The 12,500-nt window shown below is 33.8% G+C and overlaps 1 protein-coding gene across 7 annotated transcripts in view; it reads left to right on the top strand.

Moving 5' to 3' along the window:
- LOC137658688 (glutathione S-transferase 1-like) overlaps positions 1-12,500 on the top strand; it is a 459,350-nt gene that overhangs the window by 287,091 nt on the left and 159,759 nt on the right. Inside the window, exon 1 of one of the 7 annotated variants that reach the window (XM_068393675.1) lies at positions 302-484. The exons of the other annotated variants lie outside the window; for them this stretch is intronic. The gene's annotated coding sequence lies outside the window, so the exon portion shown is untranslated. Of the gene's footprint in view, positions 1-301; positions 485-12,500 lie in introns of those variants that run through there. 7 annotated transcript variants of the gene reach the window in all.

A 12,500-nucleotide genomic window follows, 5' to 3' on the forward strand; every position in this document is an offset into this window, starting at 1 on the left:
AGAGAGAGAGAGAATAAACTTTCGACTTTATTTAGTGACGTACTTCAAGGTGTTTGAAGAGAGAGAGAGAGAGAGAGAGAGAGAGAGAGAGAGAGAGAGAGAGAGAGAGAGAGAGAGAGAGAGAGAGAGAGAGTACTTACCGGAGGAATGGGGGTTACTAACTGGGAGGTGGGTGGGTGGATGGGCGAGTTTGGTGGGTGGGTGGATGGGCGAGTTTGGTGGGTGGGTTTGTTAGGTTCATCTGGCGTGTGTCCAGAGCGTCTGGGAGGATGAGAGAACGCAGGAGAGAAGGTTCTCTTCCAGATAGGTTCTCAGTAAGACCTCCGGCGCCGCGAAACGTTTAACCCGTCCGCTGCTGTTGGCTCCTTTGGAGAAACTCACTAGTGCAGTGTCTGTAAGACAGGGAAACCTGAATGGTGTGACGCCCCCCTCCCTCGTTTCCACTCCACGCTCAGGTCAAGGGGTCACTGCCAGGCTCTCTCAGGTGAGCTCGTTGCGTGGACCGTCTTGGTTTTGACAGACGTACAGATCCTGCAGGTTTTCCGTGCCATTGTGGCTTTAGGGTGTCCATTTCTAAAGGGAATTTAAACTTTGAGTCCACCTGAACTTTTAAAGGCAACGACGGTCGGCCAAATACCTTGATTGAAGAAACAGTGGGAATTAGAATAGTTCAGGTTTTATAACCAACTTGTTGTCGTAGATTGCCTAACCTTTGTGGCCAAGCACATGCTCTTACAGTTATGCAGCCCGTATTTTAACTAACGAGTTTTATTTTGAATGGATTACGCATACAAATTTGAGTATAGCTCATATCACTAGTTTTCTTTAAGCATTGATGAAAATGGGGGTAATTTTGAACTTATTGAAATTATTATCTTGAACGTTATATTCCGGCGTTATATTCATATAAAATTTTTAGTACTTCAGGGTCTTAATATTTCAGATGTGTTTGAAATAATTTTACGACATTGGATTGTCTTTTATCCTTAAACAAGTATAGTCAGCTCATGTGGTAGAGTGTATTGATTGAATTGTAAAAAAAAGAGAATTTTAGAAAAGTGACTCTTTGAAAGAATCAGGCGATTGCAATTTTCCCCTTAAGAAATGGTCATCCCTTTGCAATAAGGACTATATAAGAAACAAAGACTTATGTTACAAGTATTGATAAAAACTTGGCTTACAGCTGTCTTGTGTAATGTCAGAGATCAGCCTTTCTTCTTATTATTTTCAGTAACGATAGAAAAGCTAATAACCTAAGACTGAATGATATTACTACTTAGATAATTAGAGATTTATTGCAATAATCTTATAGGCAGTGAAATGAAAGAATTGAGGATTTTATATAAGATTAATTGCTGATGTTTTAAGAGAGTTGCATGCGAGTCAGTTTCAAATTACTCCAACATTACTTGAAGGTTTTAGCAGTTTTCTTTCAATCCCTTTTCTAGCCTTGTACTCTGTCCAGGGTCATTTCGTCTCAAGGTGCACTCCCTCTTTAACCTTTTTCTATACCACCATTCTAGCTTAGTTTCTTCCATCTCAGTGATCTCTGGAGATGTGTTTAAAACTAGGAGCCCTACCCTATCGTCCACTTCTTGCAGTATTGAGTAAGGCAGCCTTAAGGCTGTGTTCTCTGGTATCAATTTATTACTATTTTTGATCCCCTTAATTTTTTATAATATGAAAAACATATTTGTAAATGGTTTTGTAAGATTCTCTCCATTTCTCATATGCTTCATATTGCAACTGCAGGGTTTTCCCCCGTTGCACAATGATTGGCATACTGACGCATATTCACAAAGCGAATCAAATCCAACTATTCACAACGTAAAGAAAGTCAGTCTTGTGAGCGAGGCGGATTACCTATGATTGGATGATAACGGAATGAGGATAATCTTGATTGGCAGCACCTTATGGCAACTGAGGCACGAACTTAACAGCTGGTAAAGCAAGTTTGACTGCTTGAAGATAAAACCATATTTCCTTTAACTAGATTTAATACAAATATCATCAGATCATTAAAGTTGGTTTTGGGGGAATATTGTCATTATTTCCTTTATCTTAAGTACATTTCGTAGCGAGTTAAGTAAAAACCAGGTGTTCCCAACGGTGTAACTCGTTGACATGTACGATGTCTGACGTAAGAATTTAGTGTTAAGCCTGTCGAGATTGACTGAACCCTGAAGACGTTTTTAGTCTTGATGTCAAACTGAAACGGTGTACATAAATCCTGGTGTTATAACTGATTGCTAAGAAATCAATACAGTTTTCTGAACACATGCGAGAGGCCTAGCTTTAAGCATCAGTGGATACGAACGAACTTTTAAACGATGTTTAAGCAAGAGGTTTTAGTTTGCTGTAAAATTGCAGCACGCTTTCTCTCGGTGTCATCGAATGTTCTTAAGAAAGCCTTCAGACTATTATAAATTGCAATTTTAAAATTTATTACTGTTTATTTTGCTTATTTGTTTTTCTTTCTATATTGAATATTAACTGTTTTTTATATCTTATTTTATATAGTGGATTTGTTTTTGCAACGTAATGACCTGTTTGTTATGTTTCATATAAATTGTTCCACATTCTAAACAACAACGACAACAACAAAAACAACAATAATAATAATAATAATAATAATAATAATAATAATAATAATAATGTGTTAAAAATTGCCAGTGTTTGTCTAAGCGTGTTAAGAGATTTGCTTAAAATCAGGAGGTGAACATAGTCAGACTGAAACTATCCCAAGGGGTATTAAGTCTGCACTTAATGCCACCGTTAATTAATTTGCAAAGACTTTTTTTCTCCTTCACTTACGTAAGGGCAAAAAATGAGACTTTTTCATAAGGTCGTATCTTATCTTGGCTTCTCCAGTGTACACACCAGAAAGCAGACGTTGTCTCGTAAATCTCTTTAAAGGCAAAAGAACCTAAATGTTAGCATATCATTTCTTAACTTTTGAGTTTTTTTAGTTAGGTATTTAGGCTTGCTGTTAAATATTTAGTTTTGCAGTTTGATATTTAGTTTAATCATTCGAAATTCAGTTTTGTAGTTGGATATTTAGTTTTGCAGTTTGATATTTAGTTTAATCATTCGAAATTCAGTGTTGTAGTTGGATATTTAGTTTTGCAGTTTGATATTTAGATTAATAATTCGAGATTCAGTTTTGTAGTTGGATATTTAGTTTTTTTTTATTCGATATCAAGTTTTGTAGTTAGATGTTTAGTTTTATAATTCGATATTTAGTTTTAAAGTTCAATATTTAATTTTAAGTTAGATATTTATATTTGTAGTTATATATTTAACTAAGTATTTAAACATTTAGTTTTGTAGTTAGATATTTAGTTTAGCGAGTCAAAATTTTGTTTTTTTCAGCTGAATATTAAGTTTTTAGTTAGACATTTAATTCTGAAGATAGATAATTAGTTTTATAGATCGATATCTAGTTTGGAAATTAGATGTTTGGTTTTGTAGTTAGATGTTTATTTAAGTAGTTCGATATTTAGTTTCGCAGTTATATATTTGGATGTGTAGTTAGGTATTTAGCTTTATAGTTAGTTATATATTTTCGCAGTTAGATAATTTAGTAAATTTGATATTTGATTTTTGAGTTAGAATAGTTTGGAGGTAACTATTTAGATTTGTAGTTAGATATTTACTTTTGTAGGTTATATGTTTATTAATTTGTTATTTAATTTTGTACTTTGATATTTGATTTATTAATTTGATATGTAGTTAGGTATTTAGTTTTGTAGTTCTTTAGTGTAGTAATTCGATATTTAGTGTTGCTGTGTAATATTTAGTTATGTAATTAGATGATTCACTAGTAACCTCACTACGAGCAATCGTTTATTGAATGAAATACCATTTAAATGTATAAAACCAGGAAAACTAGTGAAAAAGAGAATGAATAATGAATAGCACTATAAATTAGTCATGTGGTAAATATACAATATATATAGGCTGTAGCACGTCATGGAAACATTATTATTATTATTATTATTATTATTATTATTATTATTATTATTATTATTATTATTATTACTTGCTGAGCTACAACCCTAGTTGGAAAAGCAGGATGCTAAAAGCCCAAGGGCTCCAACAGGGAAAATAGCCCAGTTAGGAAAGGAAATGAGGAAACTACAAGAAAAGTAATTAAGAATTAAAATAAGATATTTTAACAACAGTAGCAACATTTTTTTTCATTGTTTCCTTTCCTCACTGAGCTATTTTTCCCTGTTGGAGCCCTTGGGCTTATAGTATCTTGCTTTTCCAACTAGAGTTATAGCCTAACTTGTAATAATAATAATGATGATGATGATGAGGATGATGATGATGATGATGATGATGATACTTTGGATTTGGTGTTTACAAACAATTCAACCTAACTTGGTTTCACCTTTATAGAAATTGTTCTACATCAACTTACATAACTATAATCCCATTGGCAAAACTGTGTAACTTACGTGTGCCAACAGGAAGTAATAAAACGTGATTTTGCAGCTTAAAGGAAATCGAACGAGACTTTGCCCTGAATTATAGCTCCTTCGGTCTCAAATAAATTTATCAGAATCGGTTTGATGAGTTATAATAAGCAAGTTCTACGTATTTGGAGGTAATCTTAGTTTAGTTTCTGATTTGACTGATTTGCTACGTAAGAGAGACTATTTAGCTATGGTAAGCAACTCTTCTATGAGGCCACTCCAAAATCAAACCATTGTTCTCTAGTCTTGGGTAGTGCCATAGCCTCTGTACCATGATCTTCCACTGTCTTGGTTTAGAGTTCTCTTGCTTGAGGGTACACTCCGGCACCCTATTCTATCTTCTTTCTCTTCCTCTGGTTAAAGTTATTTATAGTTTGTAAAGGAGATACTTATTTTTATGTTGTTACAGTCTATAAAATATTTTATTTTTTCTTATTCCCTTTCCTCACTGGGCTATTTTCCCTTTTGGAGCCCCTGAGCTTATAGCATCCTGCTTTTCCAACTAGGGTTGTAGCTTACCAACTAATAATAATAATAATAATAATAATAATAATAATAATATAAATATATATCGCCCTCAGTTTTTGTATCAGTAGTGTATCTACTATGCCTCTTTTGTTAACTAAACCTAGAATTTTTTTTTATTATATTGTCGTTAGTAGACGCTTAAAAAAGGGGGGGGGGGGAGAATGTTGAATTCTCAGGTTACTTTCTCAAAGTGAGAAGTATCATATGAAAATAAGCTCAAGTATGACTATAGATTACAATGATAAAAAAGGTAGGTTAAACAAATCATGTAGAAAGTATTACACAACCGCTATTAAAGTTATGTAATGAGTAATTATGCTTAAAGGCAGTTATTTATCTTGTAAGACTATTAATTAGGCGCTTTTCACACCTTGACTTAGACATTAATGAATAATTGTAACTTTCCTTTCACGTATTTATGTATTTTCACATTTCTTTGACATATTATTTGCATCCCTTGATTTCATACTATTTTTTTCTAATTTTTGACGAAGAGTTGGTATTATACAATTAATAAGTTCTTTATGATTTTGAAATTTATTTGTTATTTATTTCCATTTGGTCCTTTTGGAAGCATCCCTGCCTAGCAATCTGTTGGACGGAAGTTCGTGACAAGGTCAAACTCGATAGTTTCTTGTAGTTTCCGCAACCTCACCATCTTTGTGAGCTAAGGATGGGAGTTGAGGGGAGGGTCGGTCTCCCTGGTCCTAGCTTGGTAGAGAGGGGGCTTAGAGGCTGATCATATGTGGTCAGTCTCTAGGGCATTGTCTTGCCCCATGCCTCTGCCACTCATGAGTGACCTTTAAACCTTTAGAAAGATATTTATATAAATATCCTAGATCTTTATAGTTGTCTTTTAAAGCGTCTTCTTCATTTGCCAGTGATACAAGTCGGAGTTTACTTAGTTTGTTTTATCGTAGTTACGTATTGTGTGGGTCTATTATTTCATTGATGTATTTGTTTATTTTTTTTACCCAACAAAAATTTATCTCTACGAACTAAAAAAAATTATTGGGCTTTTTGAATGAGAAATTCAATTGGCGATTGATTGATTGATATGAGGTTTTCTGGCATCCTGACAGCAAAGATCATTGACGCCGATATCGTTTATTGTAAAAATAAAAAATGAATAAATAAAAGAATATTCAATTAAAACCAATCTCGTAATGCAGTTATAAATAAACTACATTTTATAAATGTAAGGGAACTTTCTCACTTTGCCAATAAGTATTTATATATTTCTTATTAATACTTTGAGCAAAATATAAATACTTCTGATATTTCTTTTAGTCACTGTAGAAATCACGGTAGGTTTCATCGTTATCACAATTGTTTCATCTGCATTTGTTGGTATCAAACGTTCTTAAGGATAAAATGCTTTAAGGAAGTCTTTCCATTGAAACGTTTAAGACATAGAACGAGACTTCTAGATTGTAACCTTCCAAAGACATAGCACAGCATCTGTCCAGGTATAAAATGGGATACCCCATACCCAGTCCCTATCATTAGTTTCCGCGAATAGAGTAAAACCTGTTCGATACGCGATAACATGAGTCGAGCCACGTTAATGAGTTCGCCTCTGTTATCTCGTTCGATAGAATAAGTACGGACTAGTTTTAACGCGCTTATCTTGCCAAGGAGTCTGGCACAAACAGCCCAGGTGTCTGTCTAGTTACTCTAGTTTGTCTTTCTGTGTGTGGGGGGCCGGGGGGTGTTCCTGCCAATGGGGTTTTATGAGCTGGCTCTTCTCTGTGCATAAACTGTGTGGGTTCTCTCATTTATTTTGTGATTTACTCAGATTTGATTTTAAGGGAACACCCGTAGGATGATAGGGTTATCTGTATCTGTTGGCCGATTTATTTTCTACTTATTATTTATTTGATATTCTTCGTATTTTCACAAATAGTGATTCCTTTCCTTAGAGCTTTCTTTGGTATTTTACAGTCTTTTGGGATGATGATAATAATAATAATTATATAACAATTACAATGACAGTGATATTACTAGTCTTTTGGAGATGATAATGGTAATACAAAAATTAATAACATTACTGGTCTCTTAATAGCTTTGCCAAGAGTTGCTAATCAAATCAAAATTGTTCGTTGTAAGTATTTTTGTGTCATTGAGAAACTTATTTTTTATTTTGTTGTCTTAGTTTCAACTGTTTTTATACTTGAATTTAATTTGAAACTTCGATTTCCAGTTCAACAGTTTGATTCTGAAATGACTGCAAAGTTTGGTACAGATCTTAGCCTAATCTAACCTAACCTAACTTAACCAAACCAACCGACTAACCTAACCTACTACGCGAGTCGTGACGTGATTCATTCATCTCTTTCTTATATCCACTCTGGAAGAACTGCTTTGTAAGTTATTATGCATATTTTTACCCATTTTCCCTTGTCATTCTTCACTGAGTTTAATTAGATTTCCTTATTTTTTCAACCCCTTTTTCCTTTTGATCTTAGAATCGTAATGTCTCTTTACTGAAAGATTCTTTCATGTTTGAAGTTTATACCCGCTTTCTCCTTTACTCTTTTTCCCTTATTTCTTTTTTGCTTCGCTCCTTGTCCCTTCCCTCTTTGTGTCTTTCCTCCTTTTACCTTAACTTTTTTTTTCCCATTTCTCCTTTTTTCTCTTCCGTCATTTTGCCTTAACATTTTATTCCTTCTCTCTTTATACCTTTCCTCTTTTTCCCTTTCCACTTTTTCCCTTCCCTCGTTTTTCCTTCTATCTTTTTCACATTTCCCCTTTTCCGCTTCCCACTTATTCCCCTCCCTCTTTCTCCCTTTCCCCCTTTCCCCTTTCCTCCAATCCCCTTCCCTCAACCACACCCCACGCTAATGAAGGTGACCTGCCTCGCATCGCTTTCTTCCTTCGTATTATTTATCTGTCCAATTTCCCATTTTCCCCTTACACCGTTCTCCCATTTTCTATTCCTATTTATTATTCATTTTTCTATGGCAAATCCAATACCAAACTTTAAAAGTAATTTCTCTCAGGCTTTACCGATCAGATCTGCTAATGAGGTTCTTAATGGCTCCGACGGGCACCAACTGATAAGGTGATGCGCACCCTTTTACTCCTGTAGATCTAAACAGATGTTGCGAGTAATTGCAGTGAGTTGATAGGCACCAATTAGCAGTTTTATCGATTGAATCACGATAGATTAGAAATTTCTACAACCAAAGTGTCCGATATTGGGGTTCTGGAGAAATTCCAAACAAGAGTTGTCGTCTCTTAGTTGTTAATACTTTACATCCTGTATTTTGTCTTGTTGGGATATTTTCGGGATGAATGCAGTGCGTTGGAACAGGTGTTAACCGTCTTAATACTTGTCAAATCGATTTTCAGGATGGGTACGTTGCTGTTGATTTTTATCTGAAATACGATAAAATGAAGCTAGTTTTACGTTTGACGAAATAATCCGATTTATCTTGCCAGAAGTGAAGCCGATATGTAAGTGAACACAACATTGAGACTTAGTCTTAGGATAAGCTAAGACTACGACAGTCTAAGGGTGTTGCCGGGGGCGTAGTCCCCCGGTAGCTAAGGATACGGCTCCTAGGTTAGGTTAGGTGGGGAACCTTAGATTAGGTGGTGTTTTTGTACATGCTTCCCTTATAAAATGTTTGTTGTCAATCATAACTTTTGAAATTTTACACCCGGTCTGTCCCAACGAATTACAAAGGCTCCGGATTTGGAAGCTTGTTTGGTTATCCTTTTGGCATCATATTTAGAGTTTTAAGTTAACTATGAATTACAACATCGATCATATCTTTGAATGTTTTTCAAATTTTGTTTAATTCGGTTTTATTAATCAAAGTGCTCGGACTATATTAATGATTCGTCAGCAATGGTTAGAATTGAGAATGTAAATGTTAACTAAAACTAAAAAGAAAAAAATGGAATGTGAAGTAGAAACATTTCGTAAATAATCACAATGATAAGAAAAGACATTTTATGATCATAACTACAATTTTAGTAATAACTTCAAAGCTATTACCCATCTGAGAAAAACACTTCTAATGTTATGTGGCATCTAATAACAAAAAAAAAAAAAATGGTACTTGTAAAGAGCTCTTCTGGCGTTGCCTTACTGTATGTCGAATATCATGTAATGAATCCCCTGCAATATATGTGAACAATTTTATTTTCAAAATGACAAATATCTGCGAAAAGTGTGTACTCATATGTTAAATTGTCAAGTCCATAACAGGTTAGTGTAGTTAAATAAAAGGCTTGAAGGAAATGTAATATAGTCTGTATTTTAATCTAAGAATGTTTTGATGAGAATATAAATATAAGCCTGAGTAAATATAAACTGGATACATTCATTTCCAAAGAAATATGTAAATACATACGCATTCTTATGAGTCTAATTATCCACATGCAAATATATACAACAAATCGATAATCCTGTTTTTTACTTAAAGTAACACCAGGTCAGGTGTACTAAAGTAAAAGATTCGTCAATAACACACACGCACACACACAGTGTTAGAGTGCCTCAATCTACTTGATGGCGAAAAAAAAAAAAGAAATTCATCTGACCGTATATTTTTTGTGTACTGTATTTTCATCATAGAATAACGGTGTAAATTTCTTATGCCATGGCTATTTCATTTTCTTCGTGGTGTTTTATATTTAATCCATGTTTTCATGATATAAATATATATATATATAATATATATATATATATATATATATATATATATATATATATATATAATATATATATAATATATATATATATATATATATATATATATATATATAAACTACATATTGACAAACTGACACAATGACAGAAACATAAACACACAGATGCATCCATGCATAGAGTGCAAGACACCTGTATGCTCTTCGTTATATTTTCCGTGGCATCTATTTGGACTCGTGGCATATGAGTTTTTAGCCCTTCCATTTTTGCCCACTTCCCCTGAGAGGGATGAGGGGTCGAGGGGCGAGAGTAGCTGTGGTGGTAGTGGTAGTAGTGGTAGTTGGCGCCCTGAAAAACCTGGGATGAGTAAATGAAGACACAAGGTACGTCATTAATGTCATTTCTTGATTTTGAAGAGTCTTGATTTTTAGATTTTATCTTATTTTTCTCGAACGTGTGTTTATTTAGAGGGAATGAGTCATTCTTGTAGAATCTTCGAGGGTGTATTTTTGGGAGATGTACACACACACGCCTGTGGGTAATTAAGTTTAATTACCCGGCAAGATTTGGCTTTTAACTTGATGAAATTGCATTGATGGCTTCAAGATTTTCATCATAAAGTTTTATATGACACCCTTGTATTTAGTTTGTTAATAACTGTCAATTGGAAAAATTTTGACTATATATATGTGGATATATATATGTATTTTATATATATATATATATATATATATATATATATATATATATTTATATATATATTTAAATGTAGATATATGTATATATATGCATATATAAATATATTTATATATATATATATATATATATATATATATATATATATATAAACATATATATATATATATGTATACATAAATATATATATATATATATATATATATATATATATATATATATATTATATATATATACATTTATATATATATATTATATATATATATACATTTATATATATATATATATTATATATATATATTATATATATATATATATATATATATATATATATAAAATGTGTATACATATAGAAATGTATGCATATATTTACATGCATGCATACCTACATACATACATAAATGCATTATGAATCCTTACGATAGATTTTATTTACCGTTTTATTTAAACCTTTCAATCTTTCATATTATAGTCCATTTCAACTCTCTCTCTCTCTCTCTCTCTCTCTCTCTCTCTCTCTCTCTCTCTCTCTCTCTCTCTCTCTCTCTGTGTGTGTGTGTTTATGACACTGAGCCACATCAGCATGAGCAGACGCGTTCACAAAGTGTTTCCCAACATCGTTTGTCATCACATGGAACACGATCTTCTCCCAATATTTTATCTAAATTGAAAGCACCTGCCGAGGGCTGCAATTTACAAGCGCTTGTATCCCATGACCAGTTTTACCAATATAATTCACCCTTGATTAACTTATTTTCACTCTGTTTGAATCAAAATTCATTGATTTATTGCAATAGGAAACTTGAAAATTGAATCATGTCTGCATCTTCTTCTTGACGATAGTGGAGTCTCTTGTTATGTTTATGTTGGCCAACCGTTGCTAGGGGACTTAGTCGCTACAGCACGATTTTGTGTCTTTGCTGTGTTTGTTTCAGTGTATGCTGTGATACTGTCTACGATGAGACTTCTACTAATGACGATTTTAACATATGTAGATTTATAAGGTAGAATTATTTTTTAAATATTTTACAATTTGTTGAAAATTATATTATTCCATCTTCTTAACCTACAATTCTGTTTATAATCAATATGCAATGACGTCGTGATTAACTTCTATAACAGCATTAAATTTATGGTAGGGGTAGCCTATTAGAAACGTCTCTGCCTGGCGATCTCCTGGACTGGTGTTTGAGAACCGCTCAAGCTCGATAGTTTGTAGTAGTGTCTGCAACCTCGCTGTCCTTGTAAACTAAAGATGGGGTTTTGGGGGAGCCTATAATTCATCATCAGCCATGGTCTAGCCCTCCCTGGTCCTAGCTTGGGTGGAGAGAGGGCTTGTGCGTTGATCACAGACACACACACACACACACACACACACATATATATATATATATATATATATATATATATATATATATATATATATATATATATATAGAGTCTCAGGGCAGTGTCACTGTACCTTGCGCCTACCATTCATGAGCGGCCTTTAAAAAGAAATTGGAGAATTTGGATAGATCTGTGGAAGGAAGCCGAAGTATTGTGAACCAAAAGTGAAAATCAAAAGCTGTGTGGGTTTCTTGAAGGAGATGAGATAAGACGCGAGAGTACCTTTGAAAGAAGGCATTGGAGAGGGCGCATCGGGTAGCCGACGCCTTAATGTATAGGGATCACGCTGGAAAAGAAAAAGAGTAATAAGGCTGGTACTGAGAGGACGGAAAAGGATGCTTTCAGAGAATAGTCCTTCTTACAAAGATGTGGTAAACTATTATTGGTTTTATCATCCTGCATTAAAGAAATATTTTAATCTATATTTATGTGTGGCCTATCGTCTAAAGTTCGTGGGAATGAAATCGACTCGTTTACTCACTCACCACTAGTTCTTAGTGGACTAGTTAGGTCATGGCTGTGTAAGGTACGTAACCCCCCTAAGGGCAGGCTGTGCCTTCGTAACCTCTTTGGAAGTAACGTCCCTAAGGTTTGGACTTGCCTCAAGTTAGACCTTTTTGGTACGTAACGTTCCTAAAACCAGGAGGTTCGTTTTGGACCTTTTCTTTCTTTACCAAAATTTTTGTAATCTTTTACAGCAGGCAAAGTGTCATAAAACTTTCTTACTATGATAAAAAATAAAT

Source organism: Palaemon carinicauda, chromosome 19 (assembly GCF_036898095.1).
Source record: "Palaemon carinicauda isolate YSFRI2023 chromosome 19, ASM3689809v2, whole genome shotgun sequence".
Classification (NCBI taxonomy): domain Eukaryota; kingdom Metazoa; phylum Arthropoda; class Malacostraca; order Decapoda; family Palaemonidae; genus Palaemon; species Palaemon carinicauda.